Genomic DNA, 15628 nt, shown 5'->3' on the forward strand with positions numbered 1-15628 from the left:
GAAAAGTTCTACCCTGAGATTTCCAGATGCCTATTCAAAAGTCACCCTAGCAAACAAGTTAGCAGCACCTGCTTTGTCATTCTCCACCTCTCTGCCGTTCTCTTCTCACAGGACCTAACACCTAACATATTTCGTGTCTACTTATTTATGACATGCTCGCACACATGTAACCCCAGTTTTCCCCTCCTATAGTCACTTATTTCACCTATTTTATACACTGGGGTTCCCCTCAGTCCCTAGAACCATGCCTGGCCTCCATTAAGTACTCAAAAGTATGAATGAATGAATGAATGAGCGAGCATGGATGATCCCTGATTTGCAACTGATGAGAGGGCAAAACATTTATTTATAGATCTGCAAACAGATCAGAGCAGAAATTTAACCTCCAGCCCACGAACACAGCTCCAGAATGGGTTATGGGTAGCTGGAGAGGACATCAGTGCCCCAGCAGTGGGTGGTGCACAGCAGTTTGGGCAAATCAGGCGATGAAATAATGTTTGATGAGTATTTGACAATCCAAAGGAATGCACACACTTACTTTGTAAGTTTTCCTGCTTTCTAATCCAATCTAATCAGCCAGAGTGCTGTGACCAACTCTCAGTTCAAAGGGAAGTCGGGAGTCCTAAGAAAAATAAAACCACAGTTGGTGATCACTAGAATTTCCAAGTTTCCAGATAAACAGGATTCTGGGAAGTATCCTCACTTAATTCAGGGCAAAGAGCATTTAGGGTCTGTGATCCTGCCACAATATTTTTATTTTTCTTTTTTTCAGTATTTCTCATTGTCATGAAGAAAATCCACAAACATTCTAATCTAAGTGTCTGGTTGTGATAAGCTCCACGAAATAAGGACTTTTCTCTACCTTATCTTCACCAAAACTACCTGAATAAACAAAGGGTGATTATCCAAATAAAGGGTGATTATCCCAGAGTTCTGCCTCTCTCTCAGGACAGTACCTTAGCAGCAAGCACCCTTTCACCCACTGGGCTGATGGCTGATACCACCTGGGTGAAAAGTCGTGTTTCACTTTTTAAATGGGAGAAGATGGAGACTGCAGATGCCTCTTCCCCGCCACGTCCTTACCTCTGACTTCAGTTGCTACCATTTTTTCCCTTACCCCACACCAGCCTCATTGGCCTTCTACTGTTTCTCCAGTATCCTGGATTTTTTTAAGTTAGAAATATTTGTTTCTTATTATAGGGTCCTCTCATGAGAAAAGAGTGTGCAAAAAGAGGCTTCCTGGGTTTTCTCCCATTCAAAACTTTCCTCCTGGTGTAGGAGGGAAAGTTCTCCATCTACTCCTGGGAAATTAGGCTACTCTAGTTTTATTTTGGATTGTTTGCATGCATTAAGAAAAAAATCAAAACCCAACTATTAGCAGGCTATCTGTCCCTTGGTACATATGCCCAGTCCACTTGGACAGATAGACAGGTGTGGACCTCAACTGCCCATCTCCATGTGCTGCCCAGAGTTAGATGGTACATTGGAAATAAGGTGCTCCTGGTTAGGGATCAAAGCCACCCTAGCTCCTGCATAGTGCCTCCAGTGAGACTCTGAGATTCCCTCTTCAGCAAGGAGGACTCTGGGTATATGTAGTAGGGCAGCCCTCTGGCCACAGGCGGTATCTGCTATAGAAGCTTGCTTACTTCTCCAAATTCTCTCTAGATTCCTTGACAAGAGTGAATGCAAATTCTGAAATGACACACCAAGTTATACAAGGTAGAAAAAGTCATTAAGGCCACAGTCTCTCCAACTCCATGCACAGAACTCTGACCCCACCATTCCCCTCCTTTCATCCTTTGGGACCACCTAGTCCTGCCCACCCCTTCTCCTCAGTGGCAGCTTCCAGCACCCAGAAATCTTGAGCAGCCTCAGCCTCACAAGCTGGGAGTAGCCCAATTCAGGAACTTGAGGTCATCTTCAAGCCCAAGGTTCTACCTCAAGGTCTTTGCACTTGCTTCTCTATTTACCTAGAAAGCGCTTCCCCAGCCCACATTGTCAAGGCTTGCTCTTTTCCTGAAAACATGACTTTCTTCATTTTCCTTCTGTGATCATCCCATCTAAATTTCTTTTTTTTTTTAAGTTTATTTTTATTTATTTTGACAGAGGGAGAGAGCAAGCAGGGGAGGGGCAGAGAGAGAGAGAGAGGGAGACAGAATCCCAAGCAGGCTCCATGCTGCCAGCACAGAGCCTGATACAGGGCTCAAACTCAAGAACTGTGAGATCATGACCTGAGCCGAAGTCAAGAGTCGGATGCAACGAACTGAGCCACCTTGGCACCCCATCCCATCTAAATTTCTAAGCCCTTCCAACACACACACACACACACACACACACACACACACACACACACACACTCCTTATCCCCTTCCCTGGTTGGTTGGGTTTTCTTCTTAGAACTTTCACCACATAATGTTTCTTTCTTTCTTTTTTTTTTTTAATTTGGCTTATTGTCCCTGCTTCCCCCACTAAATAGTATGCTTTAGCAGAGAGAGGTTTTTGTCTGTTTTGCTCATTGCTCTATCCTTATTGTGTAGGACAATGCTTGGAGCATGCATAGCAGGTCCTCAATGAATACTTGTTAAATGCATGGAATTCTTTCCAGCTGCAGGAGGGCAGGGATCCCAGGCAGTTCCTTTAACCTCTAAATCAGAACTGTGATAACACAGGCTCATGGTTGCTCCCTGGCCATACAGATGCTTTTTAAAAGACCTAAAGCTAAGCTTCTCAACTCTAGCTAAGCATCAGAATCCCCTGCAGAGCTTGATAAAGACTCAACTGCCCCAGCAATTGCGTGACTTCGGTGGTAACAAGATGCACCAGGGACCGCTTCCTGATCAAGTCCGTTAGGGTGTTTGACTGTAAACACCAGGAAGAGACTGGCTAATGCGAGCAAAAAGGGAACCTGTTCGGTGGGTGTGGACCTGGGAGACTGAGACATCTGGAGGAGCACCCCAGCTGTGGCTTCCCTTCCTCTGACCTTCCTCTGTCCTGGCTGTGCTTGCTTGGGCACAGGGGAGACTCTGGTTGGCCAAACTCAGGTTACACTTCCACCCGCAGCCTATCCTCAAAAAGGAAGAGGGAAGAGAAACAGAATTCAAGCCACATGATTAAAAATTTTCTAGGGCCACATTAAATAAAGTAAAAAGTTGGGGCACCTGGGTGCCCCAGTCGGTTGAGTATCCAACTCTTGGTTTTGGCTCAGGTCATGATCCCGTGGTTGTGAGATGGAGCCCCCTCTGCCCTCTCTCAACTGAGAGAAGATTCCTCTCCTCCTTGGCTACAGACTTCATGCCGGCTGTCAGGTCATCATATCGCTCGGCCTGCTCGGCCAGAATGGCCTTCTGCAGCAGGTCATTTGTATCCATGACCGGATGTGCCGTGTCCAGAGTGGGTGCGACAGATGGACAGGGGCTCAGACTCAGCAGTCTCTGGGCAGCAGTGGCCAGACTGAGACTCTGTCCCTGGATCTCGCTGTCCACAGGCTATAGCCGTGCGGCAGATACGGGGTTTCCTCCTAGGACTGTTTCAGTTGGCCTTTTGTTCACAGTTTTAATTTTCTGTAGCTTTCAAATCTGGTTGAGGAAGTCCTTAGCCATTTCTTTCACATATTTCTATAGTTTTCTTACAAATAGGCCATCAAATCATTTTGTTGGGACTTGGAGATTGCATTAAGTTTACTTTAGGGACAAGTGACACTTCCAATCACTCATCCTTCTAGGAAGAAGATGTGTCTTTCTGTTCAAGAATTCCTTTATGCGCTTCAGTAGAGGGTCAGACAGACATCAGGTAAATCTAGCGCATCTCCTGTTAAGGCTGTGCCTAAATAGTTAGTGTTTCTTTTTGTTGTGGCAGACAGTATTTTTTCTACCATTGTTTGTATGTACAAAAGCTGCTTTTATAAAGTTTTGGTTTTGCTGATTTTAAAATTTCCCTTAATATGCATTGATATTTTTTAATTCGGCCTTTTTTTGTTGTTGTTGTTGTTTTGATTTGGGAGAGAGTTTGAGCACATGAGCCGAGGAAGGGGAGAGAGGGAGAGAATCTTGAGCAGGCTTCACACTCAGTGCAGAACCTGACATAGGCCTTGATCCCATGACCCTAGGATCATGACCTAACCCGAAACCATGAATCAGACATTCAACCAATTGAGCCACCCAGGCGCCCCTAAAATTCAGGTTTTAATAAAAGGTGTGTATACCAGAGTTAAAGAGTCAAATCGGGGGCACCTGGGTGGCCTAGCTGGTTAGGCACCCAACTTCAGCTCAGGTCATGATCTCGAAGTTTGTGAGTTCGAGCCCTGCATTGGGCTCTGTGCCGACAGTGAGGAGCCTGCTTCGGATTCTCTCTCTCTATCTGCCTCTCCCCTGTTTGTGCTCTCTCTCTCTCTGAAAAATAAACGAACATTAAAAAAAAAAAAAAAAGTCAAATCCCCATTCAAATCTAGTCATGAAGCACAGTGCTCTCTCCTCCCCATGCTCCAATACGCTCATCTCCTAATCCCATGCACAACCACTTAAAAACTTTTTTTTAAATTTTTTTGATGTTTATTTATTTTTGAGACAGAGAGAGACAGAGCATGAGTAGGAGGGGGCAGAGAGAGAGAGGGAGACACAGAACCTGAGGCAGGCTCCAGCCTCCGAGCCATCAGCACAGAGCCCAACGCGGGGCTCCAACTCGTCAACCACAAGATCATGATCTGAGCCGCAGTCGGACACTCAACCGACTGAGCCACCCAGGCGCCCCTTAAAAACTTTTAATTGATAAGCATAGCTATCTTCTTCTAAGTAATGCAATTATACTAGTACTGATGTCCCAGGTTTTTTGAAAACATCTCACATCTTGAGAAAATTTATGGAGCATGGTGCACATCCATATACCGCACCTAGATTCACGCCTGCTTTCTTCTCTCTCCGCTGTTTGAGTTAGTTGCAGACATCATGGCACTTATCCATATAATGATTACACTCGGGAAACATGACCTTGATAAAACACTACTATTCGTATATAGTCTGTTATATTGCTACTCCTTCATTTTCTTGTTTTGCTTTAGCCATCATCTATTGACTTCTGAATTTAGAAGATTCAATTGTCTTTCATCTTCTCTTCCCACCAAACATACATACACTCTCATGCACATCCGTTCTCTCATTCTCTAATACACTCATATTGGTATCATTATGGAAGTACCAGTCAGAACCTTACCTCACCATGTCGCACCACAGAGATTTTTCTGTTCACCTCCTCCAATCTCCTTCCTCTCAGTATGTTCAAGCACAGAGACTTCATCTTCTTGAAGAATTTGTTCCCAGAGTCTCTGACCTGCTCAGGGCTGGGTTGGGCTCAGCTGGTTGTACTCTAAGTCAGCTGCCAGCTCTTGTCTTGATTCAGCATCTCTTTTCATGACCTTTCAGAGAATCCCTCCTTTCCTTTTTTGGTTATCCCACTCTGGGGGAGAACATCTTTTAGGACCTTCTTACAAAACTTTCCTGGGAAGTAAATCTGAGAGCTGGTGTGTTTGATAATGTCTAAATGATGTCTCCTCACTTAACTGGCAGTTTGGCTGGCTTTAGAATCCTAGGCTAGGAAATCACTTTTCCCTTAGATTTTTGAAGGCATCACCCCTTTGTCTTTTTTTAGTGTTATTGAGAAATCCAGTGCTATTCTGATTCTTGCTCCTTTCTAAGAAATGTTCTTTCCTTCTCCTGCAATACCCTGGATGTTTATAAGAACTTCTTGTTTCCTATCGTAAAATTTCACAATGATGTACATTTGTAAGGGTTTATTTTCATCTGTTAGACTGGATACTCAGTGGCACACTCTTCTTTTATGGGGACGCTTTTGAGTTTTTTATTTTGTCCTCCACCCACCTTACTCAGCTCAAGCTGCTATAACAAAATACCATAAACTGGGTGGCTTAATTTTGAGTTTTGGAAGCTGGAAGTCTAAGATCAAGGGACCAGCAGATTCAGCAGTGAGGGAGGACCCTGCTTCTGGTTTCCAGATGCTGCTTTCTCACTGTGTTCTCACGTGGCAGAAAGAGCTCCAGGGAGTTCTCTGGGGTCCCTTTATAAGGTCACCACCTTCAAGACCTTGTCCTCTCCAAAGGCACCACCTTCTCATACCATTACTTTGGGGGTTAGGATTTCACCATAGGAATTTTGGTGGGACACAAATCTCCTTTTCAAAACTATTGTTTTCTGGAACTTTTTTTTTTTTTTTTTTTTGATAATGGGCCTCCTGGACTGGCCATCCCCTACTTTAACTTTGTGTCCTTTATTTCCATCTGTTTCTGCTTATTCTGCTTCTTAAGGAAATTTCTGCAACATTATCTCTCAGCGGCTTCCATTGTTTCTCATTTCTGCTGTTTGGGTTTTTGGGTTTTTTTTGTTTTTTTTGTTTTTTTTTTTTTGTAACACAGGATTTTCTCTAGGAAAAAAATGTTTTTTACAGTGGCTTCCTTTTGTTTTGTGCATGTAATGTTTATCTCTAAGGGTATTAAATATGATAGCTTTCTTTTCCAATGTTCTCTTCTTTCTCCACTGTTTTCTCCAAATTACCTTTTTCTTTTCTGTTTTGGCCTCACTCCTGCTTAAAATCCTGCCTCGGGGGATGTACTTATTGGCACTTAATCTAAGGTCTGACCAAGCTGAGCCCCTTAAGAGTGAAGGGTGTGGTGTCTACAGCTCTGTAGTACCTGATAACGTTTCCTGCTCTAAACACAGGAGGTACATAAATATTCTGAACTCATCTTGATCATTTCAGGGTTGACAACGATGTCTGTCTGGACAACTCCCACATTTAAAGCCAGGAAAGACGCTCCCATTTCCTGTCTTGGAAAATGGATAAATGTACATGGAGGGCTGTTCTCAGTCCTGCAAAATATTTAAGGGTGAGAGTGGGGTTTGAGCTTAAGCTCTAATTCACCAAATTTATGCATAACTAAGTATTTGCAGAATTACCTGCTTATGACTTTTCTTTTTAAAGACAAATGACTCATTCCTTCACTGACTCAAGTACCATTTTCATAAAATTTTCCCTGAAATAAAGAAAGTGAGGGCATGGGGTTCTTCTTTTCCTGCTCACAGACATCACCACTTGGCAAGGGCCAGGGAGTGAGGTGAACGTTCCTCGCAGACTGGAGAATAACTGAAAACTCTTCACACACAGTAACCACATAATCTTGTTAGACAAACCATACACCTTTTCAATGTTAAAAAAAAATGTAAGCTTAAACATTGATTCTTATTTGTATGAGGAACTGAGACTTCCATTAACAATTCTGGTACTTTCTCTTCTCTTACTAAATTATTTCCCTAAATTGGGGCTTTGTAAAAATGATGAAAATGTACACATCTTTGGTAAGCTTGGTGGAAAAACAAACCTTTTATTTTTTAAAATACAGTGTTTTTTAAAAAAAATTTTTAGTGTTCATTTATTTTTGAGAGAGAGACAGAGTGTGAGTTGGGGAGGGGCAGAAAGAGAGGGAGACACAGAATCAGAAGCAAGCTCTGGGCTGTAAGCTGTCAGTACGGAGCCCGACTTGGGGTTCAAACACACGAACCGTGAGATCATGACCTGAAGTTGGACCCTTAACTAACTGAGCCACCCAGGCGCCCCAAGAAACAAACTTTTTAAACTGGCCACCCCAGTTTAAATACATAAATACTGTATTTATGGGGCCCTGGATCCCACAGTAAACTGGCCTCGCCTTTTATTCCTTCAATCTGGACGTTAGTGGATGGTCAACTTCAGATGTGAAGTTTTTTGCTTTAAATGCTGAGTAACATATTAAACACACGTAGTAAAAAACTAGTAATAGGAAAGCGCTGAGGACTAGGATAGATTCCATAGTAGAGGACAAAGACAGTCTGTGTCATGATAAGCCCAGTTACTTGTAAGAAACAATATCATACATAATTCTTAGAAGCTATCCAGCTCTGGGCTTTTTATCCGGGGTTAGAGTGGGACTGAGTTCTCTAATATTTAAAAAATATGTCCTTTTGTACATTTTTGTAAAGAGGGCTTATATTACCTTTCATTAGATTCCTAAGAGTGAAATATCTCCTGACGGACCAACCCAGGCAATTTAGAGAGGAAACTGATGCCCAAGGTCAGAAATCTAACTAGGGCAGATTGGGTCTGCCAAGCTGGTGTTTTCTCTCAACACCACCACCCCATCTAAGAGGCTGGCACTATATCAGGTGTTTACATCCATTATCTCTTAGCTACAGAACAGCACTGTAAGGGAAGTGTTAAGGATGAGAGATCACACAGTGAGGGCCAGGACTGCAGCCTAGATGGCCCTGATGTGGTTCTGGATTGGTGAGGGGGGATAGGGAGGTTTAGAGCTGATGGCCAAGAAAGAATTCTTGAGGTGTCTTTGGTGCAAAATGGTGATTTTATTAAAGCATGGGGATAGGACCCGTGGGCAGAAAGAGCTGCACCGGGGTAGTAAAGAGTACCTGGTTATATCCAATGGAGTTGGAGGGGGTGGGGGGGAGGAGGGCGGGTAAAAGACAAAAGGCAGGCTTCTAGAAGGACTTTGATAGGCTAAAGAGGACTCTTAAGATACCTGAGGCCTTGCTATTGTCAAGCTAAGGTTGTTTTTCCTCTAGTGTGGCATTAACATTAGGACCAGTAGGGAGTTCCTGGAGAAATGTCAGACTCTGTATTTGACTCAAGTATTTGTCAATGGGCTGCAGGTTATAAGGAAATTTAATTTTATCCGCCATTTCCTTCTTGCCTTTGTTCCCTACATCATTGTGGAGGAGAGGGTGATATTAGGGCTCCAGGAAGCTGAGTCTGTAAGTTTCTGGAGATTAGGCTGTTGATAAGATTGCCTTTTTCTTGTAATTTACTAAGATATTTGTGAACTGATGGAGACTCCTGTCCTGCAGGACTCTGATCTCTATCAGCTAACCATCTGTTTTTCCCTTTCCTTTGTTCTTGGGCAGCCAAGAGTACCTGAGGAATGTCACACATATTCCCCCCTTTTGGGGGGACGGGGGTGTGCTAGCCTGTAGTTTGCCCTCAGCTTGCCTTATGCTCTCTCATCAATATGACAATGAGATTGGCTTGACTGTGTAAATGGTATTTCAGTTCACAAACAACTCTTCATTCCACTCTGTTGTCCGGCATTCTTCTCAGCTTGGAAGCAAATTTTTAAGTCATTCTCTAGGTTTGGCCTCTTGGACCTCATCTGCTGGCAAACGAGCCATGGCTCAGGGACAAATGTATTTTTACTGTGGGAAACCGATGATCTTACCAACTGAAGACTGTAGCACAGCATCTCTGATTTGGGAGCCACGGTAGCTGCTTTTTAGTTAGGGCTTACCTAGCAACAGAACGACTTCCAAAAACTAATAAAAAATTACATATGATTTTATGTAGACCTTAAAGTCGTTGGAATTTGTTTTACCCCATTCCTGATCCTAAATAGAATGAGAAAAATTGTTATCGATAATTGCTGACTTGGGTACTTACGATTATTACCACCATCGATATGCTTCATGGTTCCCAGAGTCCTTTCACAGACATATTTTCACTCCTCACGACAGCCCTGTGAAGGATGGGTTAAGAATTATCAACATTATTTTATAGATAAGTAAACAAGCTCAAAGAAGTCTTTGCATTCTGTGCTCACACTTCCTCTGGTCAAAGGTAAGTGCTATATACTTTTTTAGTAATTTCTGCACCCAATGTGGGGCTCGAACTCATGACCCTGAGACAAGAGTCACATGTTCTAGACACTGAGCCAGCCAGGTGCCCCGAAGTGTTTAAACCATATAGGAGGCCATGTGTTCCTGAAAACTCAAGTAGGCCATTAAATTCCTAGTCAATAGGCTGCCAGAAATAGACTAAGTTTATCTGTATTTTTTTTTTCCAGTGCGCCAGGGTGGCTCAGTTTGTTGAGCCTCCGCCTCTTGATTTCTGCTCACATCATGATCCCTGGGTCGTGGGATTGAGCCCTGCGTTGGGCTCCACGCTGAGCATGGAGACTGCATGGGATTGTCTCTCCTTCTGCCACTCCACCACCCCCACACGGGCAAGTGTGCTCTCTAAAAATAAATAAATAAATAAATAAATAAATAAATAAATAAATAAATAAATAAATAAATAAATAAATAAAAATATTTATTAGTAAAGGCTAGGTATTTAGGGACATTCCATCATAAAATGGAATTTAAGATCAGAAAAGGGAATCACAGAATTTCTGGACTGAAAGGGATTCTCCAGCCACCAGGTGATAATCCTCAGGTTTACTAAAAGGGCTCATTCCCTGTGTATTTCCCTGATTAGTGACTCAGCACATTTTTGTGTATGTATTGGCCATTTCTATGCCTTGCTTGGAGAAATGCCTATTTAAGACCTTTGCCCATTTTAAAATCAAGTTGTTCATGGTGGCATTATTTGCAATAGCTAAAATATGGAAACCTAAACGTCCATTGATAGAGAGATGGATGAAGAAAATGTGGCATGTGCATACAATGGATTATTATTCAGCTTCTTAAAAAGGAATGAAATTCTGACATATGCTACATGAACAAATCTTAAAGATACTATGCTAAATGAAATAAGCCATTCACAAAAATTTAAACACTATATGATGCCACTTGAGATACTTAGAATAGTCAAACTCGGGGCATCTGGGCGGCTCAGTCGGTTAAGCGTCTGACTTCAGCTCAGGTCATGATCTTGAGGTCTGTGGGTTTGTGCTCCTTGTTCGGCTCTGTGCTGACAGCTCAGAGCCTGGAGCCTGCTTCTGATTCTGTGTCTCCCTCTCTTTCTGCCCCTCCCCCACCTCTCAAAAATAAACAAAAAAAATTTTTTTTAAAGAATAGTCAAACTCACAGAGACAGAAAGTAGAATGCTGGTTGCCAGGGGCTGGGGGAGGAGGAATTATCAGTTAATGAGTATAAACTTCCAGTTTTAGAAGGTGATAAGAGTTCTGGAGATGGATGGTGGTGATAGTTGCACATTATCAATATATCTAATAATACTTATCTGTATACTTAAAATGGTTAAGATAATAAGTTTTATGTTATGTGTACTCTACCACATTAAGGGGGGGAAAAAAAAGAAAGAAAAGGGGACTCAAGGAACCAGGCTGAAGAAGCTTCCACTGGCAAAGACAGGACATTTACAACTTCAACAAAGATATAGGCATACCTTGGAGATATTATGGGGTTCAGTCCCAGAGCACTGCAATAAAGTGAACATCACAACAAAATGAGTCAAATGAATTTTTTGGTTTCCTAGTGTATATAAAAATTATGTTTACATTATACTATATATAATATATATAGTATATATAACATATATATAGTAATATATAATAAACTGTAATATCAAGTTTATAACAGCATTATGTAAAAATAAATTTACATACCTTAATTAAGAAATATCTTATTGCTGGGGCACCTGGGTGGCTCAGTCCGTTAAGCGTCCAAATTTGGCCCATGTCATGATCCTGCCCTTCGTGGGTTCAGAGCCCCGCGTCTGGCTCTGTGCTGACAACGAGGAGCCTGGAGCCTGCTACAGATTCTGTGTGTGTGTGTGTGTGTGTGTGTGTGTGTGTGTATGTGTGTGTGTCTTTGCCCCTCCCCTGCTTGCACTCTGTCTCCTAAAAATATATGTAAAACTTTAAAAAAATTAAAAAAAAGAAATACCTCATTGCTGAAAAGTACTAACCATTATCTGAGCTTTCAGCAAGTTGTACTCTTTTCGCTGGTGGGGGCTATGCCTCAATGTTGATGGCTGCTGACTGATCGGGGTGGTATAGCTGAAGGCTGGGGTGACTGTGCTAACTCTTAAAATAAGACACAACGGGGGTGCCTGGGTAGCTTGGTCGGTTAAGCGGCCGATTTCAGCTCAGGTCATGATCTTGTGGTTCACAAGTTTGAGCCCCATGTTAGGCTCTGGGCTGACAGCTCAGAGCCTGGAACCTGCTTCAGATTCTGTGTCTCCATTTCTCTCTGCCCCTCCCCTGCTCACACTGTCTCTCTTTCAAAAATAAATGTAAAAACAATTAAAAAAAAAAAAGACAACAATGAACTTCGCCACATTGGTTGACTCTTCCTTCCACAAACGATTTCTCTACAGCACGAGATGTTCTTTGATGGTAGTTTACCTGTAGTAGAACTTCTCTCAAAATTATAGTCAATGCTCTCAAACACTGCTGCTGCTTCAACTAAATTTATGAAATATTCTAAATCCTTTGTTGTCATTTGAACAATGTTCACAGCATCTTCACCAGATTAATCTCAACAAAACCACTTTCTTTACTCATCCTTAAGAAGCAAGTCCTCATCCATTCAAGTTCATCATGAGATGCAACAAGTCAGTCACATCTTCAGGTTTCACTTCAAATTCTAGCTCTCTGGCTCTTTCTACCACATCAGCAGTTACTTCCCCCACCAAAGTCATGAACCCCTCAGTCATCCATGAATGCTGGAATCAACTTCTTCCACTCTTGTGGATGTTGATTTTGACCTTTTCCCAGGAATTGTAAGTGTTCTTAATGGCATCTAGAATGGTAAATCCTTTTCAGAACGTTTTTAATTTACTTTTCCCAGATCCATCAGAGGAATCACTATCTATGCCAGCTAGAGCCTTAAAAAATGTATTTCCTTTTGTTTAATTTTTTTTTTGAGAGAGAGAGTGAGAGTGAATGTGGGCTGGGGAGGGGCAAAGAGAGAGAGGGAGAGAGAGAATCCCAACCAGGCTATGCGCTGTCAGCTCAGAGCCTAATGCAGGGCTCAATCCCATGAACCATATCATAACCTGAGCCCAAAACAACAGTCGAAAGCTTAACTGACTGAGCCACCCAGGCTCCCCACAAAATAAATGTATTTCTTAAATAATCAGACTTGAAAGTCAAAATTACTCCATGACCCATAGGCTGCAAAATGAATGTTGTGTTAGCAGGCATGAAAACATTAATCTCATTGTCTATCTCCACCAGAGCTCTTGGATGAACAGATGCATTGTCAATGAGCAGTAATATTTTGAAGGAGATCTTTTTTTCTGAGCAGGAGGTCTCGACAGTGGGCTTAAAATATTCAGTAAACCATTTTGCAAACAGATGTGCTGCCATCCAGATCTTATTTCATTTACAGACCACAGAGTAGATTTATCGTAATTCTTAAGGGCTTTCCAAATGGTAAATGAGCATTGGCTTCAACTTAAAAGTCACCAGCTGCACTGGTCCCTGAGTCAGCCTGTCTTTTGGAGCTCTGAAGCCAGGCATTGACTTCTGTCTATAAAGTCCTAGATGGCCTCGTCTTCCAACATAAAGCTGTTTTGCCTACATTCGAAATCTGTTGCTTAGTGCAGCCACCTTCATTCGCGGTCTCAGCCATACCTTCTGGGTCACTGGCTGCAGCTGCTCCATGGGCACCTGCTGCTTCACCTTGTTATGGAGACGGCCGCTTCCTTAAACCTCATGAACCAACCTTTGCTGGCTTCAAACTTTTCCTCACCTCTCAGCCCTCACAGAGTCGAAGAGTTAGGGTCTTGCTCTGGGTTAGGCTTTGGTTTAAGGGAATATTGCAGCTGGTTTGATTTTCTATCAAGACCACTAACACTTTGTCTATATCAGCAATAATGTTGTTTCTTTCTCAGCATTCATGTACTTACTGGAGCAGCACTTTTAATTTCCTTTAAGAACTTTCCTTTGCAGTCACTATTTGGCTAACTGTGGTGCCAGAGGTCTAACTTTCCACCCATCTCAGATTTCATCACGCCTTCCTCACTAAGCTTAATCATTTCTAATTCCTAACTGAAAGTGAGAGACATGTGACTATTCTTTTCACTTGAACACTTAGAGGCCACAGTGGGTTATTAACTGGCCTAATTTCAATAAAGCTGTGTCTCAGGGAATTGGGAGGCCCCAGGACAGACTGGGGAACAGCCAATCAGTGGAGCAGCCAGAACACATACATTTTATTAAGTTTGCCGTCTTACATAGTAAGAGTTCATGTTTCCCCCAAAATAATTACAATAGTAACAGCAAAGATCAGTGATCACAGTTACAAAGAAATATAATAAAGTTTGAAATATTGCAATTACCATAATGTGACAGAGACATAAAGTGAGCAAACGACATTGGAAAAATAGTGCCAAGAGTTTCTTGACACAGCGTTGCCAAAACTCTCAATTTGGGGAAAAAATTAATAAATAAATAAATAAAAATGCTGTATCTGTGAAGGATAATAAAGCAAAGTACAATGAAACAAGGTATGTCTATAACAGCAAAGGATTGAAGAACAGCAAATGTTTAAATCTATGATACTAAAAAATACTTCAATAATGGTGTTAGTAAAAACAACAAAATTGGTCACCTTCAGAAGATGACAGGGAACAGATTCATTATCTTGAAAGCTGATGAGTAAAGGAAATGAATTAAGCCTTCATCCTGCCTTTCCCATATGACCTGTGCCACTGGGTGACAAAACACATAAAGGAAATCATTTCTTTTTTTTTGTTCTTTTATTGAGGTAAAATTGTTATATTACATTAGATTAGTTTCAGTTATACTACATACTAATTCAGTATTTGTAGAAACTACAAAGTGATTACCACAGTAAGTCTGGTTACCATCCATCATCATACAATTAACACTTTACCCATTTTGCCTACCCATACTCCTTCCCTTCTGATAACCACCAATCTGGGCTCCATGTCTATGAGTTTTGTGTTGTTCATTTGTTTTAGATTCCACATATAAGTGAAATCTTCGGGTATTTGTCTGACTTCCATGACTTAAGGTAATACCCTCAAGGTCCATCTGTGTTGTCATGATTTCCAAGTTCTCATTTTTTTTTATGCCTAAGTAATATTCCACTGTATATCAACACCTCATCCCCTCTATCCCTTTATCCTCTGATGGACGCTTAGGTTGTTTCCATACTGTAGCGATTGTAAATACCACTGCAAAGAACACAGTGCATGTATCTTTTTCAATTAGTGTTTTCATTTCCTTCAGATAGATACCCATCAGTGGAATAGCTGGATCATATGTTAGTTCTATTTTTAATTTTTTGAGGAACCTCTCTGCTGTTTTCCACAGTGCCTGCACCAATTTACATTTCCATCAACAGTGCACAAGGATTTTCCTTTTCTTCACATCCTCTCCAACATTTGTTATTTCTTGCCCTTTTGATACTAGACATTCTGACAGGTGTGAGGTGATAGCTCATGGTGGTTTTGATTTGTATTTCCCTGATAATTGGTGATGTTGAACATCTTTTAAATGTACCAGTTGGTCATCTACAGGTCTTCTCTGGACATGTCTATATAGACCCTCTGCCCATTTTTTAATCGGATTTTTTGCTGAGTTCTCCACATTATTTTGGACATTAACTCCTTATTGAATATATGACTTACAGGTATTTTCCACCGTTCAGTAGGTTGCCTTTTTATGTTTTCTTTGTTGTGTTGAAACTTTGGTTTGATGTAGTCCTACTTAACATTTTTGCTTTTTTTTTTTTTTTGTAAGAAAGCATTTCTTTATAAAAGCATTCCAGTTACTAAGTGGAATAGCAGCATTTTATAACTCCCAGTATATGAATGGATCTAGTCACACTGAGATTCCCTTATTGTTAATATCACGTCTTACAGGCAT

At 41.6% G+C, this 15628-nt stretch overlaps 1 long non-coding RNA gene across 3 annotated transcripts in view; it reads right to left on the bottom strand.

Moving 5' to 3' along the window:
- LOC102958945 overlaps positions 1 to 15008 on the bottom strand; it is a 29384-nt gene extending 14376 nt beyond the window's left edge. For all 3 annotated transcript variants that reach the window (XR_001510871.2, XR_006207835.1, XR_006207833.1), the window contains exons 1-5: positions 14346 to 15008; positions 11173 to 11205; positions 9487 to 9562; positions 5206 to 6875; positions 539 to 622 (exon numbers count right to left, since the gene is read on the bottom strand). This is a non-coding gene — a long non-coding RNA (uncharacterized LOC102958945). The remainder of the gene's footprint in view (positions 1 to 538; positions 623 to 5205; positions 6876 to 9486; positions 9563 to 11172; positions 11206 to 14345) is intronic.
- Between the last annotated feature and the right edge of the window lie 620 nt (positions 15009 to 15628).

The sequence above is a fragment of the Panthera tigris genome, chromosome C2 (genome assembly GCF_018350195.1).
Source record: "Panthera tigris isolate Pti1 chromosome C2, P.tigris_Pti1_mat1.1, whole genome shotgun sequence".
Taxonomy (NCBI): Eukaryota; Metazoa; Chordata; class Mammalia; order Carnivora; family Felidae; genus Panthera; species Panthera tigris.